General features: G+C 44.1%; 1 long non-coding RNA gene across 1 annotated transcript in view; it reads left to right on the top strand.

Annotated features, from left to right (window-relative positions):
* LOC307185424 overlaps positions 1-19,672 on the top strand; it is an 811,550-nt gene that overhangs the window by 99,388 nt on the left and 692,490 nt on the right. The window lies entirely within an intron of this gene.

Genomic DNA, 19,672 nt, shown 5'->3' with positions numbered 1-19,672 from the left:
GAGACCCTGTTCTGTTTTGGAATGCAGTTCCTGTGTAGCCAAGTTTCCATTCCGTGTATTAGTGATATCTTATGATGTTTCTTTTTCTGTGTGACTTATTTCAGTTAGAATCATCGTACATGAATCCACTCATTATGCTGCTACGGGCCTGATGACATAGATTTCATTGCTGAGTGATACTGCATTGTAAGTAAATACCAGAAGTTCTTTATCCATTTTTCACTTTCTGCGATGTTGAACTTGTACTGTAAACGAGGTTCTTGTAAACAGAGGCGTCCCAAACTTTGGGGTGGCTGTGTCTTTTTGATTTTAATTTCCCTAAGATATAGGACCATAAGTGGAAGTGCCCTAGGCTCTGTTGCTTTGTTTTTTAGATGTTTCAGGAAACACCATACACTTCTCCCAAGTGTCTGTTGGCAATTTACATCCCGCCCATCAGCATAACAAGGCTCCCAGTTCTCCATGGCCTGTCCTGCCTTTCAGGATTTTACACTTTTTTCAGATGGCCCTTTTGACCGGGGGGAAGTGAGACTTCATTGTAGTGCAGATTTCCTTTGCAAGTTTGCTTGGTTGGCCAAAAAGGGCGTATGCGTTTTTTCCTGAATATATTCAGGAAAAAACGCATACGCCCTTTTTGGCCAAGTGCATCATTGTGGACGTTCTGCCTCTTTTCCTATGCTTTCAATGCAATTCCAGTCTACCTCCTGAAATCGGTTTCCTGCAATTCTGCCCCGCTTTCAAGTCCTCTTGGCAGCCTTACTTCAGTATATTTTTGGACGATAGCTGTCATTTATAACTCTGCAGGTTTGTGAATTACAGTGCCCCTGAGCTCCTTTCTTCAACTCGCTTTCTTGTGAGCTGGCCGCAACACCGCAGGATGGGTTCAGGCCCTAATCTTGTTTGGGCACGGCACGCTGAGCCTTTGGTTAATTCCTCTTCCTGGTGGGAAATGAGAGTTAAATTTGCCCGTCCAGATACCTCCAGCTAGTCTCTCATTGGTTCTCCCTATTCCTGTTCATCTTCCGCAGAAATTGCAACGTGGGCCAAACAGGAGGCAAAAGGGACTGACTCTCCAAGTCGGGAGAGTGTTAGTAAAGCATCTGGAATGTTGCACCCGAGTACCAGGGTACGAAAACTGAGACATATTTGAACACGTCTCCCGATCACATGGTTGATCATACTCTGGGTTCCACATGCATGTTTTAGCTGAAGGAAGAATACCTAAAACCTGGGTAGTTGAAACCCGTGGAATGGGTACCATGCAATATGACTTCACAGGGTCTTCATTTGCTCACCGAACCTCTCCAATCCTATCACTGCTGCGTTTATGCCCCTGTACACATGCTTGATTCTCTTTCGGAGACATAGCAATCCATAGGTTTGAAGATACTTACTAGTCAGGTACATTCTTAGGCGTTTAATAAGCGGTGTTGAGTCCATTTCGTTGAGCAAGGAGTAGCTCTTGTCTATTCCATATTTGGCTTAAGGAACTTTATCTGTGCTCATTTCAATCTCTGGTTTTATGCAGCACCCCAACTCACCTTTACCCTTAAGCAAGCATAAGTTGGTTTTCTAAATTTGAGACCCTGTTCTGTTCTGTAATTCAGTTCCTGTGTAGCCAAGTTTCCATTCCGTGTATTACTGATATCTTATGATGTTTCTTTTTCTGTGTGACTTATTTCAGTTAGAATCATCATACCTGAATCCACTCATTGTGCTGCTAAGGGCCTGATGACACAGATTTCATTGCTGAGTGATATTGCTTTGTAAGTGAATACCACAACTTCTTTATCCATTTTTCACTTTCTGTGATGTTGAACTTGTACTGTAAACGAGGTTCTTGTAAACAGAGCCGTTCCAAACTTTGGGGTGGCTGTGTCTTTTTGATTTTAATTTCCCTAAGCTATAGGACCATAAGTGGAAGTGCCCTAGGCTCTGTTGCTTTGTTTTTTAGATGTTTCAGGAAACACCATACACTTCTCCCAAGTGGTTGTTGGCAATTTACATCCCACCCATCAGCATAACAAGGCTCCCAGTTCTCCATGGCCTGTCCTGCCTTTCTGGATTTTACACTTTTTTCAGATGGCCCTTTTGACCGGGGGGAAGTGAGACTTCATTGTAGTGCAGATTTCCTTTGCAAGCTTGCTTGGTTGGCCAAAAAGGGCGTATGCGTTTTTTCCTGAATATATTCAGGAAAAAACGCATACGCCCTTTTTGGCCAAGTGCATCATTGTGGACTTTCTGCCTCTTTTCCTATGCTTTCAATGCAATTCCAGTCTACCTCCTGAAATCGGTTTCCTGCAATTCTGCCCCGCTTTCAAGTCCTCTTGGCAGCCTTACTTCAGTCTATTTTTGGACGATAGCTGTCATTTATAACTCTGCAGGTTTGTGAATTACAGTGCCCCTGAGCTCCTTTCTTCAACTCGCTTTCTTGTGAGCTGGCCGCAACACCGCAGGATGGCTTCAGGCCCTAATCTGGTTCCGGCCCGGCACGCTGAGCCTTTGGTTATTTCCTCTTCCTGGTGGGAAATGAGAGTTAAATTTGCCCGTCCAGACACCTCCAGCTAGTCTCTCATTGGTTCTCGCTATTCCTGTTCATCTTCCGCAGAAATTGCAAACTGGGCCAAACAGGAGGTTAAAGGCACTAACTTTCCAAGTCGGGAGAGTGTTAGTAAAGAGTGTGGAATGTTGCACCCGAGTACCAGGGGAGGAAAACTGAGACATATTTGAACACGTCTCCCGTTCACACGGATGATCATACTCTGGGTTCCACATGCATGTTTTAGCTGAAGGAAGAATACCTTAAACCTGGGTAGTTGAAACCCGTGGAATGGGTACCATGCAATATGACTTCAAAGGGTCTTCATTTGCTCACCGAACCTCTCCAATCCTATCACTGCTGCGTTTATGCCCCTGTACACATGCTTGATTCTCTTTCGGAGACATAGCAATCCATAGGTTTTAAGATACTTACTAGTCAGGTACATTCTTAGGCGTTTAATATGCGGTGTTGAGTCCATTTCGTTGAGCAAGGAGTAGCTCTTGTCTATTCCATATTTGGCTTAAGGAACTTTATCTGTGCTCATTTCAATCTCTGGTTTTATGCAGCACCCCAACTCACCTTTACCCTTAAGCAAGCATAAGTTGGTTTTCTAAATTTGAGACCCTGTTCTGTTCTGAAATTCAGTTCCTGTGTACCCAAGGTTACATTCCGTGTATTAGTGATATCTTATGATGTTTCTTTTTCTGTGTGACTTATTTCAGTTAGAATCATCATACCTGAATCCACTCATTATGCTGCTACGGGCCTGATGACATAGATTTCATTGCGGAGTGATTTTGCATTGTACGTAAGTACCACAAGTTCTTTATCCATTTTTCACTTTCTGCGATATTGAACTTGTACCGTAAACGAGGTTCTTGTAAACAGAGCCATCCCAAACTTTGGGGTGGCTGTGTCTTTTTAATTTTAATTTCCCTAAGCTATAGGACCATAAGTGGAAGTGCCCTAGGCTCTGTTGCTTTGTTTTTTAGATGTTTCAGGAAACACCATACACTTCTCCAGAGTGGCTGTTGGCAATTTACATCCCGCCCATCAGCATAACAAGGCTCCCAGTTCTCCATGGCCTGTCGTGCCTTTATGGATTTTACACTTTTTTCAGATGGCCCTTTTGACCAGGTGGAAGTGAGACTTCATTGTAGTGCAGATTTCCTTTGCAAGCTTGCTTGGTTGGCCAAAAAGGGCGTATGCGTTTTTTCCTGAATATATTCAGGAAAAAACGCCTACGCCCCTTTTGGCCAAGTGCATCATTGTCGAGTTTCTGACTCTCTTCATATGCTTTCAGTGCAATTCCAGTCTACCTCCTGAAATCGGTTTCCTGCAATTCTGCCTTGCTTTCAATGCCTCTTCATAGCCTTACCTCAATATATTTTTTAAAAATAGTTGGCCTTTATAACTCTGCAGGTTTTTGAATTGCAGTGGCCCTTAGCTCCATTTTTTAGCTCTTATTTTTGTGGTCTTGCCCCATAACCACAGGATTCCTTGAGCCCTATTTTTCTTCTGGGGCACCTTGCTGTGCCTTTGTTTAATTCTTCTTACTGATGTGATATTAGAGTGACATGTGCCCAGTGAAACCGCTACAGCTAGTTTCTCACTGGTTCCCCCTATTCCCATTCATCCTCTGCACTAACTGCAGACTGTGCGATACCAGAACTTAAAGGCATTGACTCCATGTGGGGATGTTGTTAGTAAAGCGGCTGGAATGTCGATCCGGAGCCCCAGGAGTGGAAAAATGAGGTGCGTTTTAGAAACCTTTCCCGATCATATGGTATACCAGTCGCTGGGTTTCCCAAGCATGGTTTAGCTGTAGGAAGATTCCCTTCAACCTGGAGTGTTGGGACCCTTGGACTGAGTAGCATGAAGTATTGCATTAAACTTTCGGCAGTTGCTCACCAAAGCTCACCAATCCTGTCAGCCCCAAGTGTCCAGCCTTATGTCTTATCCAGCTGTGGGTTTATATGTGGTCAATCCAGGTTGCATCACAGCCCCTGAGCGAATTTTGTAAGAATTTTTCTCTCTTTCATTGTTTCAGCGTTTTGTTTTTAAAATTTATTTCTATAATGGGGTTTAGCTCCTTTTCACTGTTGTGTTTGTGCCACTCTGCACACACTTGATTCCCTTATGGAGATATATCAATACATGGGTTTTAAGATTCTTATTCCTCAGATATATTTCTCTGCGGTGTATAGGGTGTGTTGAGGCCTGTTCATTGAGCAAGGTGTAGATCTTGTCTAATACCTATTTGGTTTATTGAACGGTATCTGTGCTAATTTCAAACTCTGGTTTTATGCATCACCCCACCTCTCCTTTCCCCTTAAGCTGACATAAGTGTGTTTTCTAAATGTGAGACACTGTTCTGTTCTGTAATTCATTTCTTGTGCAGCCATATTTACCCTCCCTCTATAAGTGATATCTTATGATATGTTTCTTTTTCTGTTTGACTTATTTCAAGTAGTATTATCGGACCTAAATCCACTCTTTATCCTTCTACTAGCCTTATTACATTGATTTCATGGTGAAGAGATATTCCATTGTACATAAGTACCACATCTTCTTTATCCATTGTTCTCTTTCCTGGGATATTTAAGGTGTACTGAAGTTGAGGTTCTTGTAAACAGAGTAGCCCTAAACTGTGGTGTGCTTGTGTCTTGTTGATTTTTAGACTTCCCTAGATATACTCCCATGATTGGAAGTGTCCTATGCTCTGTAGCTCTGTTTTTTAGATGATTTAGGAACCACCATACACTTCTCCAGAGTGGCTCTCGGCAGTTCACACACTGCCCATCAGCGTATAAAGGCTCCCTGTTCTCCATGGCCTGTCCTGCATTTCTGGTTTTTACAATTTTTTAGGATGGCCCTTTTGACCGGTGGGAAGTGAGACTTCTTTGTTGTGCACATTTGCATTGCTTGCTTGCTTCGTTGCCCATAAAGTGCGTATGCGTTTTTTCCTGGATATAATCAGGAAAAAACGCATATGCCCTTTTGGGCCAACTGCATCATTGTCGAAATTCTGCCGCTTTTCATGTGCATTAAAGACGAGTCCAATCGATCTCTTGAAATCTGTTTCTTGCAATTCTGTCTTGCATTCAGATCCTCTTCTTTGCCTTACCTCAACATATTTTTGGACGTTAGTTTTCATTTATAACTCTGCAGGTTTGTGAATTGCAGTGACCCTGAGCTCCATTTTTTAAGTTGCTCTTTTGTGAGCTGGCCTCAAACCCACAGGATTGCTTCAGGCCCTATTTTGGCTCCGGCGAGGCAGGCTGAGCCTTTCTTTAATTCTTATTCTTAATGGGAAATTAGAGTGATATGTGCCCGTCCAAACCCCTACAACTCTTCTCTCATTGGTTCCCCCTCTTCCCGTTCAGCCTCCTCACAATTTGCAAAATGTGTGAAACAGAAGTTTAAATGTGCTGATTCTCCAAGTGGGGAGATTCTAAGTAGCGTGGCTGGAATGGTGAACAGGAGCACCAGGAGAGGATAAATGAGGTGCATTTTAGACACATCTCCCGATCACATGGTGTACAGTCCTCTGGGTTTTCCATGCATGTTTTAGCTGTAGGAAGATCCCTTGAACCTGCAGATTTGGGACCCATTGAATGGGTACCAGGTAGTATTACTTTAAAGGGTGTGCATTTCCTCACCCAACCTCACATTTCTCTTAGCGCAAACAGTTTCCAGCCTTATGTCTCATCCTGCTGTGGGTCTAGATGTGTTCAATCCATGTTGCATCACCGTCCCTGAGGAAAAGTTGTAAGAGGTTTTCTCTGTCTCTCTGTCGTTTATTTTTTTCAATTTATTACTATATTGGTTACAGCTGATTTTCAAAGCTCTGTTTCTTGCTGCTGTACATCCACTTGATTCACGTACAGAGAGACATCAATAAATTCTTTTTCAGATTCTTACCAGTCGTATATATTCTTTTCCGGTGACTTGAGTGTGCTGAGTGCAGTTCTTTTAGCTACCGTGTAGGCCTTGTTGATTATCAGTTTGGTATTTGGAATGGTATCTTTGCTAATTTCAACCTCCTGGATGATGCCTCACCCCTCCCCACCTTTCCCGTTTAGCAGCCTTATGCGTGTTTTCTACATATTTGACTATGTTTTTGTTTTGTAATTTATTTCATGTGTAGCCATTTTGGATTCCACCTTTAAGTGATATCTTATGATATGTGTCTTTTTCTTTTTGAATTCTGTCACTTAGAATGATCATACGTAACTCCTCCGGAGTTGTTACAACTGGCCATATTTCATTGATTTCCAGGCTGAATAATATTCCACTCTACCTAAGTACCACATCTTTATCCATTTTTTCCCTCCAGAGAATTTAAGTTATATCCTAGTCGAGGATCTTTTAAACAGAGAGGGGGTAAACATTGGGGTGCCTGTGTCCTCTCGATTTTTGTTTTTCCCAAGATATACGCCCATGAGTGCAAGTGCCCTATGCTCTGTAGCTCATTTTTTAGATGCTTTAGTAAACACAATACACTTCTCCAGAATGGCCGTTGGCAATATACATTTCCACTATAAGTCTCACAGGGCTCCCTCTTCTCGTTGCCCTGTCCTGCATTTCTGTTGTTTACGCTTTATGAGGATGGCTCTTCTGACCAATGCGAAGTGATATCTTTTGTAGTATTGACTTCCAGTGCCCACCTGTTTGGTTGGCTAAAAAAGTGTATGCCCTTTTCTTGAATATATACAGAAAAGAACGCATACACCCTTTTTGGCCAACTGCAATGTTGGCAATGTTCAGCTCCTTTTCTTGTGCTTAATGGCGAGTCCTTTCTACCTCCTCAAATCCCTTTCCTGCCATTCTCCCTTGCTTACAAGTCCTTTTCTCTGACTTTCCTCAAGACATTTTTCAGTGATGGATATTTTCAACTCTGCAGTTTTGTGAATTTTACTGCCCCTGAGTTCCATTGTTCAACTCGTGTTTATGGGAACTGGCCACAAAGCAGCGGGATTTCCTCAAGCCCTATACTGTTTCCATGGGCAACCCTAGCCTTTGGTCAATTCGTCTTCCTGATTGGAAATTAGAGTGACATGTGCCTGTCTGAACACCTAGGACTTGTCTCTCATTGTTCCTCATCCTTCCGCTTCATCCTCTGGACAAATTCCAAACTGTACGCAACAGGATGTTGACAGTGCTGACATCTCCAAGTGGGGAGACTGTTAGTAAAGACGCTGGAGGGGTGAACCCGAGCACCAGGAGATGAGGAGATGAGATGCCTTTTCCAAACTCTTCCCGATCAGACGGTATACCATCCTCTGGGTGTGACAGACATGTTTTAGCAGTAGGAAGAGTCCCATTCATGTAAGGAGAACACCAGGGCTTTTTCAAAATCAGTGTCTCCCCGAAACCCAAACTGGGGAATTTTTTAAGCTACAGCTACACATATGTTCATTAAGGGCCTTGGGAAGTAGGCAGAGTCCAAACTTTAGATGATTGAAGTCTTCAGGGTCAGAAGCACTCACCACCAGCTTCCCTTAGGCTACACTTTAACTGTCATTGATAGATGATGTCAATAAAAATATCTATTCTTTTTCAGATTATTTCCCCTTATAGGTTATTGCAAAATGTTGAGTGTAGTTCCCTGTGCTATACAGTAGTTCCTTGTTGATGATCTATTTTATACATAGCAGTGTGTATGTGTTCATTCCAAACTGTTAATTTATCCCTCCTCCCACCTTTCCCCTTTGGTAATAATAAATTATAAGATTTTATACTTCTCAGAAATGGGGGAGCTGAAAGAGAGGTATCATTTTCAATGGAAAAGCATTTAAAACAAGATTGAAGGTTTAACCAAGATTATTAGCTGTACATCCTTGGAAAGAAATCACTTCGTTTCTCTAATATTGACCTGACAAATAAGACAAACCTTTTCACTGAACTTGCTTATAAAAAGTGATGGAAATATCAAATGGAAGTGTTAAAAACATCTTATTTTACCCGAGCCTTATACACTGTTCTATGTTAACTACAGTTTGGCTCACACATCTGTTCATTGAGGTTACAATAGTCTCAATTTCTGTTACTGATCCTCCAGAGTGGACCCCAACAAGTGTCCCCCTGCCCAGTGTCATTGGGGCCAACAGATCGAGACTGAGTTTGGTTCACAAGCAAAGGAAACTTTATATTTTGATCAGAGAATGGAGAGGTGAGAGCATGCACTACCCCGTGGGCTGGGCTGCTGTGTAGAGATCCTGTCAGAGTCAGTGGGAGGGAGGGAGGCGGCGGAGCTCTCGAGGGCCGGGTTGGCTGTAGCTCAGGCTCTATATCGTGGAGTCTGCACTGGGCCCCAGGAGCTGAGGTGTCGACCCAGCCATTCTGCACTAGGAAATCTGGTCTGAAGTGCCGGGTGTGGAAGCTCTGCATGCGGGACCCTAGGAGCACGTGAAATTAGACAAAGCACAAAGGATAAAAAAGGTTAGACTTGACTTTATTGCCCAGATTCTATTTTTATCTCCCAGGGATTTTTAATGGGCTTTGCTGGGGACAAACCCCTCCTCTGCCTTTTGTCCCATTCCTCATTCTTGGAGTGCTGAGGGTGCAGACCCTTCTTCTGTAACTGCTGAGTGCTGAGTTGGGAGCCCTCATACCCTGGGGCGAGGGTCAGAGCTTCTCCCCAGCAGCCTCCCGGTGACGTTGATTGTCCCCAGGACCCCTGCCTCCCTGCTCGTCCACCTGAGCACCAGCATTGGAAGTGTTATAGATTCTAATGACCTTTAAGGGTCCAGGAAAGAGATGTGCAGAGACGCTGTGGGGGCCGGTTTCACCCCGCCCCACATTTGTTCGGCCACCTTAGGCTGACCGTCTCTGCCAGCCTAGATGCTCTGACCAGTAGTCTGCGCTTTCTTCAATTAGGCCCCTGAATTAACGTACAAACAGCACCAGGTGTCAGAGCCCTGCCCGCTCAACTCCCAGACAGTCCAGGGTCAGTGGTGATCAAGGACCATGATGGCTACTGAGTCAACAGCCTTTTGAAGTAAACAGGAGTCCAGCCGGTCTTATTGGCCACCATCATCACGGTGTCTGTAGGCTTTTCTATGGTGACAGTGTGGTATACTGTTCCCCCGCCAAGATTATTAGCTCCCCTCTGGGTGCACTAAGTCCTGCAAGCAGTAGTCTACTCTTTTGGGACACACTCTTGTTGTTTTATGAGAGAAACTCCAGGTCAAGTGATGTTCACACGAGTCGTCATGGTGCCCTGTTGCCCCCGGTTATCTCTCTGGATGTTGGAGTTGGAGGGCCTCCTCACTCGAGGTCGGTGTGCCCACGGAGCGAACCCTGCAACTTCAGGGCATGGTTGGTGGTTAGGATCACCACGTGGGGTCCTTTTCCCTTAGGAGGGAGGTGGCCTTTTGGGCTGCTGATTTCCAGGTTTTTAGATACCGCCAGTATCTTGGCCAGATGTGGCAGTGGGCCAAGCCCCTTAGTGACCGTAGTTTATCCTACCTGGATGGCATTCTTGCATTGTTCCATTTCAAGTGGTCCCAGTTTTTGCACTAATTCTCCAGTGGCGATTCACCTTTCACCGGGAATGTAAAGGTCAAAGGGTTTAGCTAAATTAGGGAGTTCCAGGGCAAGGGTCTGAATTGACTGCTCTTTCCATTCTTGAAAGGCCACTTCTGGATTCTATTCAAAAGGATCATCATCGTTTCCTTTCAGTGTTTCATATAGAGGCCCAGCTAGTAGACTGTAGTTAGGGATCCAGAAGCAGCAAACCCTGGCCTCCCCAGGAACCCCTAAGCTGTCTTCTAGTTTTAGAAAGGGGTAAGGCTGAAAATGGTTTCTTCCCTTTCCTGGGATGGGCTTCTCTGACCTTCTGTGAGAATGAAGCCCAGGCAGGTCACCGCAGTCTGTGATATTTGAGCTTTTTCTTGGACAACTTCTATCCTTTATTGGCTTGGTAGTTCAGAGGCCTCCTTAGTAGGGCTGGTGATCAGAATGTCGTCTGCATATTGAAGGAGGGTTTCCTTTTCCAGAGGTAGAACTTTTAGGTCTTTAGCTAAGCTTTCCCCAAAGATGGTGTGGGAATTTTTGCACCCTTGGGGCCAGACGGCCCGGAAGTATTGTTTTAGTTGTATGTTGAGTCCTGCCACTCACAAGCCAAAATTTCTTGTGACTCTGGGACTAATGGAATACAAAAGAAGGCATCATTGAAGACTAATACAGAATACCATGTCCTGGTGGTTGGTAGAATGACCAGCAGGGTGTAGGAATTAGGAGCAACTGGAGGTATATCCTCGGTGGCTTCACTGACTGTCCTGACATCCTTTACCAGGTCCCCAGCAGCCCATGGGGCTCTCGTGGTCAGACCAATCCCAGAATATGGAGCTCACCTGGGCAGGTACCCCACCCCCACCCCAGCCCACGGGGCTCTCGTGGTCAGGCCCCTCCCAGGATACAGAGCTACCCTTGCAGGTACCGTGGCAGGGCTGGGCACACAGGAACCGTGCACATAGCCCTCATTGCAGAGCACCCCCAGCTCACCTGTCGCTCAGAGCTGACACAGAGCACCTCAGAGCAGGACTTGAACTAACAAACAGCAGCTGCGACAGGTCTGTGACCCTGGGCATCACTCCGTGAGGCCTCCCTCCACCTGGTCTTCCAGAGACTTCCACTGCACCCGGGGCACCAGGCCTCTGTCTCCAACCACCACCCACCCCTCCTCTCCCTGACTCCTGGGTTCCTCTCATTAGGAGAGGGTTTTCTTGAAGTTGTCTCCCACTCATGGGCCAGATAAAATGATTAGAAAACAAGCCAAAGCTGCAGCCCCTTGTCTATCCTGACTCTCAGGAGCCCACACCTGTTCCTTGGACCTGGCCGGTTCAGCAAGTTCCATTTTCTGCAACTGTGAGCCCCTGAGGGGTGATGATTGGCTGACCTGGGCAGCCTTACCGTGCCGGCCAGCCCTCCCCAGGTGTGCCTGGGTTGAGATCAATATAAATACCACTCCAGGCAGCAAGAGCCCCTGCAGCCGTGCCTGACGCCATTTTCTCTGCCCTGTCAGCAGTCTCGGGGCTGGGCTGGTGGGAGGGAGTGAGAGGCCACGGCTTTGTGGGTGGCCCAGTGTGAGTGGGGCTCTGCTGGACTTTCTGCAGCAGTTGCCAGGCTGCCACCTGCTAAAGAAGAGGGTGTGTCACCCATACCTGCTGCTGGAATTTCTCCCTGGGCAGAGGTGAGGAAGGAAAAAAGCAGTGGGGGCAGGGACAGGACGGGTATCTCAGGCAGGGAAATGGAAATCTTCCAGAAGAGCACCCAGGGCCAGGACCATCCTGGCTGGCCTGCAGGCACCAAGTCGGCCGGCATGCTGTCACTCGTGTGGCTCTATGGCCCTTCCTCTAGGCTTTCAAGTCCTTGTATATATTCAGGTGTTTTACCTGGGACGGGTGGGAATAGTTCAGCAGCAACTGGCCTGGGGCTCAGCTCACGTTTACTCACAGATGCCTCGGCACGGTGCCCCAGCTTTGCAATGAGGACGCTTGTTGCGTGGGGGCTGCTGGCTGAATGGGAGACGATTCCCCACCACTGACCAACTTCAGAATTGTTTACAACTGGAGCAAGTGCCCTGATACGGTTTTCCTCTGTGTAACTGGTGGGTTCTGTGTTTTTTTTCTCTTTTTCGTTTTTGGTTCAAGGTAGATTTTATTCCTCTTTTTTGTATTTACAGATATAAGCATGGAAATAATTTATTCATATAAATACATGTATGTGCAGGGAATAATTGTTTTTTCTGTTTTATTTTTTAAATTTTATTTCTTTTTAATTTTGAATTTTATTTTATATTTTTATACAGCAGGTTCTTATTGGTTATCTATTTTATACATATAAATGTATACATGCCAATCCCAGTCTCTCAACTCCTCCCACCACCACCCCCCCAACAGCTTTCCCCCCTTGTTGTCCATACGTTTGTTGTCTACATCTGTTGCTCTATTTATGCCTTGCAAAATGGTTAATCTGTACAGTTTTTCTAGGTTCCACATATAGGTATGAATATACAGGATTTGTTTTTCTCTTTCTGACTTACTTCACTCTGTATGACAGTCTCTAGATCCATCGACGTCTCTACAAATGACCCAATTTCATTCCTTTTCATGGCTTAGTAATATTCCATTTTATATATGTACCACAGCTTTATGCATTCGTCTGTCTGTGGGCATTTAGGTTGCTTCCATTACCTCGATATTGTAAATAGTGATGCAATGAACATTGCGGTGAATGACTCTTTTTGATTTATGGTTTTGTCTGGGTATAGGTCCAGTACTGGGATTGCTGTATCATATGGTAATTCTATTGTTAGTTTCTTAAGAAATTCCATATTGTTCTCCATAATGACTGTATCAATTTATATTCCCAACAATAGTGGAAGAGGGTTCCTTTTCTCCACACCCTTTCCAGCAAATTTTGTTTGTAGATTTTCAATGATGCCTATTCTACCAGGAGTGAGGTGATACCTCATTGTTGAATCCATTTCGTTGAGCAAGGGGTAGCTCTTGTCTATTCCATATTTGGCTTATGGAACGGTATCTGTGCTAATTTCAAACTCTGCTTTTATGCAGCACCCCAACTGACCTTCCCCCTTAAGCAAGCATAAGTTGGTTTTCTAAATTTGAGGCCCTGTTCTGTTTTGTAATTCAGTTCATGTGTAGCCAAGTTCACATTCCATGTATTAGTGATACCTTATGATGTTTCTTTTTCTGTGTGACTTATTTCACTTAGAATCATCGTGCCTCAATCCACTCATTATGCTGGTACGGGCCTGGTGACATAGATTTCATTGCTGAGTGGTATTCTGTTGTACAGAAGTACCGCAACTTCTTTATCCATTATTTGCTCTCTGGGATATTTAACTTGTGCCGCAGAAAAGATTCCTGTAAAAACAGCCGTCCCAAATTTTGGGGTGGCTGTGTCTTTTTAATTTTAATTTCCCTAAGCTATAGGACCATAAGTGGAAGTGCCCTAGGCTCTGTTGCTTTGTTTTTTAGATGTTTCAGGAAACACCATACACTTCTCCCGAGTGTCTGTTGGCAATTTACATCCCGCCCATCAGCATAACAAGGCTCCCAGTTCTCCATGGCCTGTCCTGCCTTTCTGGATTTTACACTTTTTTCAGATGGCCCTTTTGACTGGGGGGAAGTGAGACTTCATTGTAGTTCAGATTTCCTTTGCAAGCTTGCTTGGTTGGCCAAAAAGGGCGTATGCGTTTTTTCCTGAATATATTCAGGAAAAAACGCATACGCCCTTTTTGGCCAAGTGCATCATTGTGGACGTTCTGCCTCTGTTCCTATGCTTTCAATGCAATTGCAGTCTACCTCCTGAAATCGGTTTCCTGCAATTCTGCCCCACTTTCAAGTCCTCTTGGCAGCCTTACTTCAGTATATTTTTGGACGATAGCTGTCATTTATAACTCTGCAGGTTTGTGAATTACAGTGCCCCTGAGCTCCTTTCTTCAACTCGCTTTCTTGTGAGCTGGCCGCAACACCGCAGGATGGGTTCAGGCCCTAATCTTGTTCGGGCACGGCACGCTGAGCCTTTGGTTAATTCCTCTTCCTGGTGGGAAATGAGAGTTAAATTTGCCCGTCCAGATACCTCCAGCTAGTCTCTCATTGGTTCTCCCTATTCCTGTTCATCTTCCGCAGAAATTGCAACGTGGGCCAAACAGGAGGCAAAAGGGACTGACTCTCCAAGTCGGGAGAGTGTTAGTAAAGCATCTGGAATGTTGCACCCGAGTACCAGGGTACGAAAACTGAGACATATTTGAACACGTCTCCCGATCACATGGTTGATCATACTCTGGGTTCCACATGCATGTTTTAGCTGAAGGAAGAATACCTAAAACCTGGGTAGTTGAAACCCGTGGAATGGGTACCATGCAATATGACTTCACAGGGTCTTCATTTGCTCACCGAACCTCTCCAATCCTATCACTGCTGCGTTTATGCCCCTGTACACATGCTTGATTCTCTTTCGGAGACATAGCAATCCATAGGTTTGAAGATACTTACTAGTCAGGTACATTCTTAGGCGTTTAATAAGCGGTGTTGAGTCCATTTCGTTGAGCAAGGAGTAGCTCTTGTCTATTCCATATTTGGCTTAAGGAACTTTATCTGTGCTCATTTCAATCTCTGGTTTTATGCAGCACCCCAACTCACCTTTACCCTTAAGCAAGCATAAGTTGGTTTTCTAAATTTGAGACCCTGTTCTGTTCTGTAATTCAGTTCCTGTGTAGCCAAGTTTCCATTCCGTGTATTACTGATATCTTATGATGTTTCTTTTTCTGTGTGACTTATTTCAGTTAGAATCATCATACCTGAATCCACTCATTGTGCTGCTAAGGGCCTGATGACACAGATTTCATTGCTGAGTGATATTGCTTTGTAAGTGAATACCACAACTTCTTTATCCATTTTTCACTTTCTGTGATGTTGAACTTGTACTGTAAACGAGGTTCTTGTAAACAGAGCCGTTCCAAACTTTGGGGTGGCTGTGTCTTTTTGATTTTAATTTCCCTAAGCTATAGGACCATAAGTGGAAGTGCCCTAGGCTCTGTTGCTTTGTTTTTTAGATGTTTCAGGAAACACCATACACTTCTCCCGAGTGGTTGTTGGCAATTTACATCCCACCCATCAGCATAACAAGGCTCCCAGTTCTCCATGGCCTGTCCTGCCTTTCTGGATTTTACACTTTTTTCAGATGGCCCTTTTGACCAGGTGGAAGTGAGACTTCATTGTAGTGCAGATTTCCTTTGCAAGCTTGCTTGGTTGGCCAAAAAGGGCGTATGCGTTTTTTCCTGAATATATTCAGGAAAAAACGCCTACGCCCCTTTTGGCCAAGTGCATCATTGTCGAGTTTCTGACTCTCTTCATATGCTTTCAATGCAATTCCAGTCTACCTCCTGAAATCGGTTTCCTGCAATTCTGCCTTGCTTTCAATGCCTCTTCATAGCCTTACCTCAATACATTTTTTAAAAATAGTTGGCCTTTATAACTCTGCAGGTTTTTGAATTGCAGTGGCCCTTAGCTCCATTTTTTAGCTCTTATTTTTGTGGTCTTGCCCCATAACCACAGGATTCCTTGAGCCCTATTTTTCTTCTGGGGCACCTTGCTGTGCCTTTGTTTAATTCTTCTTACTGATGTGATATTAGAGTGACATGTGCCCAGTGAAACTGCTACAGCTAGTTTCTCACTGGTTCCCCCTATTCCCATTCATCCTCTGCACTAACTGCAGACTGTGCGATACCAGAACTTAAAGGCATTGACTCCATGTGGGGATGTTGTTAGTAAAGTGGCTGGAATGTCGATCCGGAGCCCCAGGAGTGGAAAAATGAGGTGCGTTTTAGAAACCTTTCCCGATCATATGGTATACCAGTCGCTGGGTTTCCCAAGCATGGTTTAGCTGTAGGAAGATTCCCTTCAACCTGGAGTGTTGGGACCCTTGGACTGAGTAGCATGAAGTATTGCATTAAACTTTCGGCAGTTGCTCACCAAAGCTCACCAATCCTGTCAGCCCCAAGTGTCCAGCCTTATGTCTTATCCAGCTGTGGGTTTATATGTGGTCAATCCAGGTTGCATCACAGCCCCTGAGCGAATTTTGTAAGAATTTTTCTCTCTTTCATTGTTTCAGCGTTTTGTTTTTAAAATTTATTTCTATAATGGGGTTTAGCTCCTTTTCACTGTTGTGTTTGTGCCACTCTGCACACACTTGATTCCCTTATGGAGATATATCAATACATGGGTTTTAAGATTCTTATTCCTCAGATATATTTCTCTGCGGTGTATAGGGTGTGTTGAGGCCTGTTCATTGAGCAAGGTGTAGATCTTGTCTAATACCTATTTGGTTTATTGAACGGTATCTGTGCTAATTTCAAACTCTGGTTTTATGCATCACCCCACCTCTCCTTTCCCCTTAAGCTGACATAAGTGTGTTTTCTAAATGTGAGACACTGTTCTGTTCTGTAATTCATTTCTTGTGCAGCCATATTTACCCTCCCTCTATAAGTGATATCTTATGATATGTTTCTTTTTCTGTTTGACTTATTTCAAGTAGTATTATCGGACCTAAATCCACTCTTTATCCTTCTACTAGCCTTATTACATTGATTTCATGGTGAAGAGATATTCCATTGTACATAAGTACCACATCTTCTTTATCCATTGTTCTCTTTCCTGGGATATTTAAGGTGTACTGAAGTTGAGGTTCTTGTAAACAGAGTAGCCCTAAACTGTGGTGTGCTTGTGTCTTGTTGATTTTTAGACTTCCCTAGATATACTCCCATGATTGGAAGTGTCCTATGCTCTGTAGCTCTGTTTTTTAGATGATTTAGGAACCACCATACACTTCTCCAGAGTGGCTCTCGGCAGTTCACACACTGCCCATCAGCGTATAAAGGCTCCCTGTTCTCCATGGCCTGTCCTGCATTTCTGGTTTTTACAATTTTTTAGGATGGCCCTTTTGACCGGTGGGAAGTGAGACTTCTTTGTTGTGCACATTTGCATTGCTTGCTTGCTTCGTTGCCCATAAAGTGCGTATGCGTTTTTTCCTGGATATAATCAGGAAAAAACGCATATGCCCTTTTGGGCCAACTGCATCATTGTCGAAATTCTGCCGCTTTTCATGTGCATTAAAGACGAGTCCAATCGATCTCTTGAAATCTGTTTCTTGCAATTCTGTCTTGCATTCAGATCCTCTTCTTTGCCTTACCTCAACATATTTTTGGACGTTAGTTTTCATTTATAACTCTGCAGGTTTGTGAATTGCAGTGACCCTGAGCTCCATTTTTTAAGTTGCTCTTTTGTGAGCTGGCCTCAAACCCGCAGGATTGCTTCAGGCCCTATTTTGGCTCCGGCGAGGCAGGCTGAGCCTTTCTTTAATTCTTATTCTTAATGGGAAATTAGAGTGATATGTGCCCGTCCAAACCCCTACAACTCTTCTCTCATTGGTTCCCCCTCTTCCCGTTCAGCCTCCTCACAATTTGCAAAATGTGTGAAACAGAAGTTTAAATGTGCTGATTCTCCAAGTGGGGAGATTCTAAGTAGCGTGGCTGGAATGGTGAACAGGAGCACCAGGAGAGGATAAATGAGGTGCATTTTAGACACATCTCCCGATCACATGGTGTACAGTCCTCTGGGTTTTCCATGCATGTTTTAGCTGTAGGAAGATCCCTTGAACCTGCAGATTTGGGACCCATTGAATGGGTACCAGGTAGTATTACTTTAAAGGGTGTGCATTTCCTCACCCAACCTCACATTTCTCTTAGCGCAAACAGTTTCCAGCCTTATGTCTCATCCTGCTGTGGGTCTAGATGTGTTCAATCCATGTTGCATCACCGTCCCTGAGGAAAAGTTGTAAGAGGTTTTCTCTGTCTCTCTGTCGTTTATTTTTTTCAATTTATTACTATATTGGTTACAGCTGATTTTCAAAGCTCTGTTTCTTGCTGCTGTACATCCACTTGATTCACGTACAGAGAGACATCAATAAATTCTTTTTCAGATTCTTACCAGTCGTATATATTCTTTTCCGGTGACTTGAGTGTGCTGAGTGCAGTTCTTTTAGCTACCGTGTAGGCCTTGTTGATTATCAGTTTGGTATTTGGAATGGTATCTTTGCTAATTTCAACCTCCTGGATGATGCCTCACCCCTCCCCACCTTTCCCGTTTAGCAGCCTTATGCGTGTTTTCTACATATTTGACTATGTTTTTGTTTTGTAATTTATTTCATGTGTAGCCATTTTGGATTCCACCTTTAAGTGATATCTTATGATATGTGTCTTTTTCTTTTTGAATTCTGTCACTTAGAATGATCATACGTAACTCCTCCGGAGTTGTTACAACTGGCCATATTTCATTGATTTCCAGGCTGAATAATATTCCACTCTACCTAAGTACCACATCTTTATCCATTTTTTCCCTCCAGAGACATTTAAGTTATATCCTAGTCGAGGATCTTTTAAACAGAGAGGGGGTAAACATTGGGGTGCCTGTGTCCTCTCGATTTTTGTTTTTCCCAAGATATACGCCCATGAGTGCAAGTGCCCTATGCTCTGTAGCTCATTTTTTAGATGCTTTAGTAAACACAATACACTTCTCCAGAATGGCCGTTGGCAATATACATTTCCACTATAAGTCTCACAGGGCTCCCTCTTCTCGTTGCCCTGTCCTGCATTTCTGTTGTTTACGCTTTATGAGGATGGCTCTTCTGACCGATGCGAAGTGATATCTTTTGTAGTATTGACTTCCAGTGCCCACCTGTTTGGTTGGCTAAAAAAGTGTATGCCCTTTTCTTGAATATATACAGAAAAGAATGCATACACCCTTTTTGGCCAACTGCAATGTTGGCAATGTTCAGCTCCTTTTCTTGTGCTTAATGGCGAGTCCTTTCTACCTCCTCAAATCCCTTTCCTGCCATTCTCCCTTGCTTACAAGTCCTTTTCTCTGACTTTCCTCAAGACATTTTTCAGTGATGGATATTTTCAACTCTGCAGTTTTGTGAATTTTACTGCCCCTGAGTTCCATTGTTCAACTCGTGTTTATGGGAACTGGCCACAAAGCAGCGGGATTTCCTCAAGCCCTATACTGTTTCCATGGGCAACCCTAGCCTTTGGTCAATTCGTCTTCCTGATTGGAAATTAGAGTGACATGTGCCTGTCTGAACACCTAGGACTTGTCTCTCATTGTTCCTCATCCTTCCGCTTCATCCTCTGGACAAATTCCAAACTGTACGCAACAGGATGTTGACAGTGCTGACATCTCCAAGTGGGGAGACTGTTAGTAAAGACGCTGGAGGGGTGAACCCGAGCACCAGGAGATGAGGAGATGAGATGCCTTTTCCAAACTCTTCCCGATCAGACGGTATACCATCCTCTGGGTGTGACAGACATGTTTTAGCAGTAGGAAGAGTCCCATTCATGTAAGGAGAACACCAGGGCTTTTTCAAAATCAGTGTCTCCCCGAAACCCAAACTGGGGAATTTTTTAAGCTACAGCTACACATATGTTCATTAAGGGCCTTGGGAAGTAGGCAGAGTCCAAACTTTAGATGATTGAAGTCTTCAGGGTCAGAAGCACTCACCACCAGCTTCCCTTAGGCTACACTTTAACTGTCATTGATA

Source organism: Stenella coeruleoalba (assembly GCF_951394435.1).
Source record: "Stenella coeruleoalba genome assembly, chromosome: 4".
NCBI classification, from domain to species: Eukaryota; Metazoa; Chordata; class Mammalia; order Artiodactyla; family Delphinidae; genus Stenella; species Stenella coeruleoalba.
Note: the sequence above shows the minus strand (reverse complement) of the source record. Positions and strands in the feature narration are given on the sequence as shown.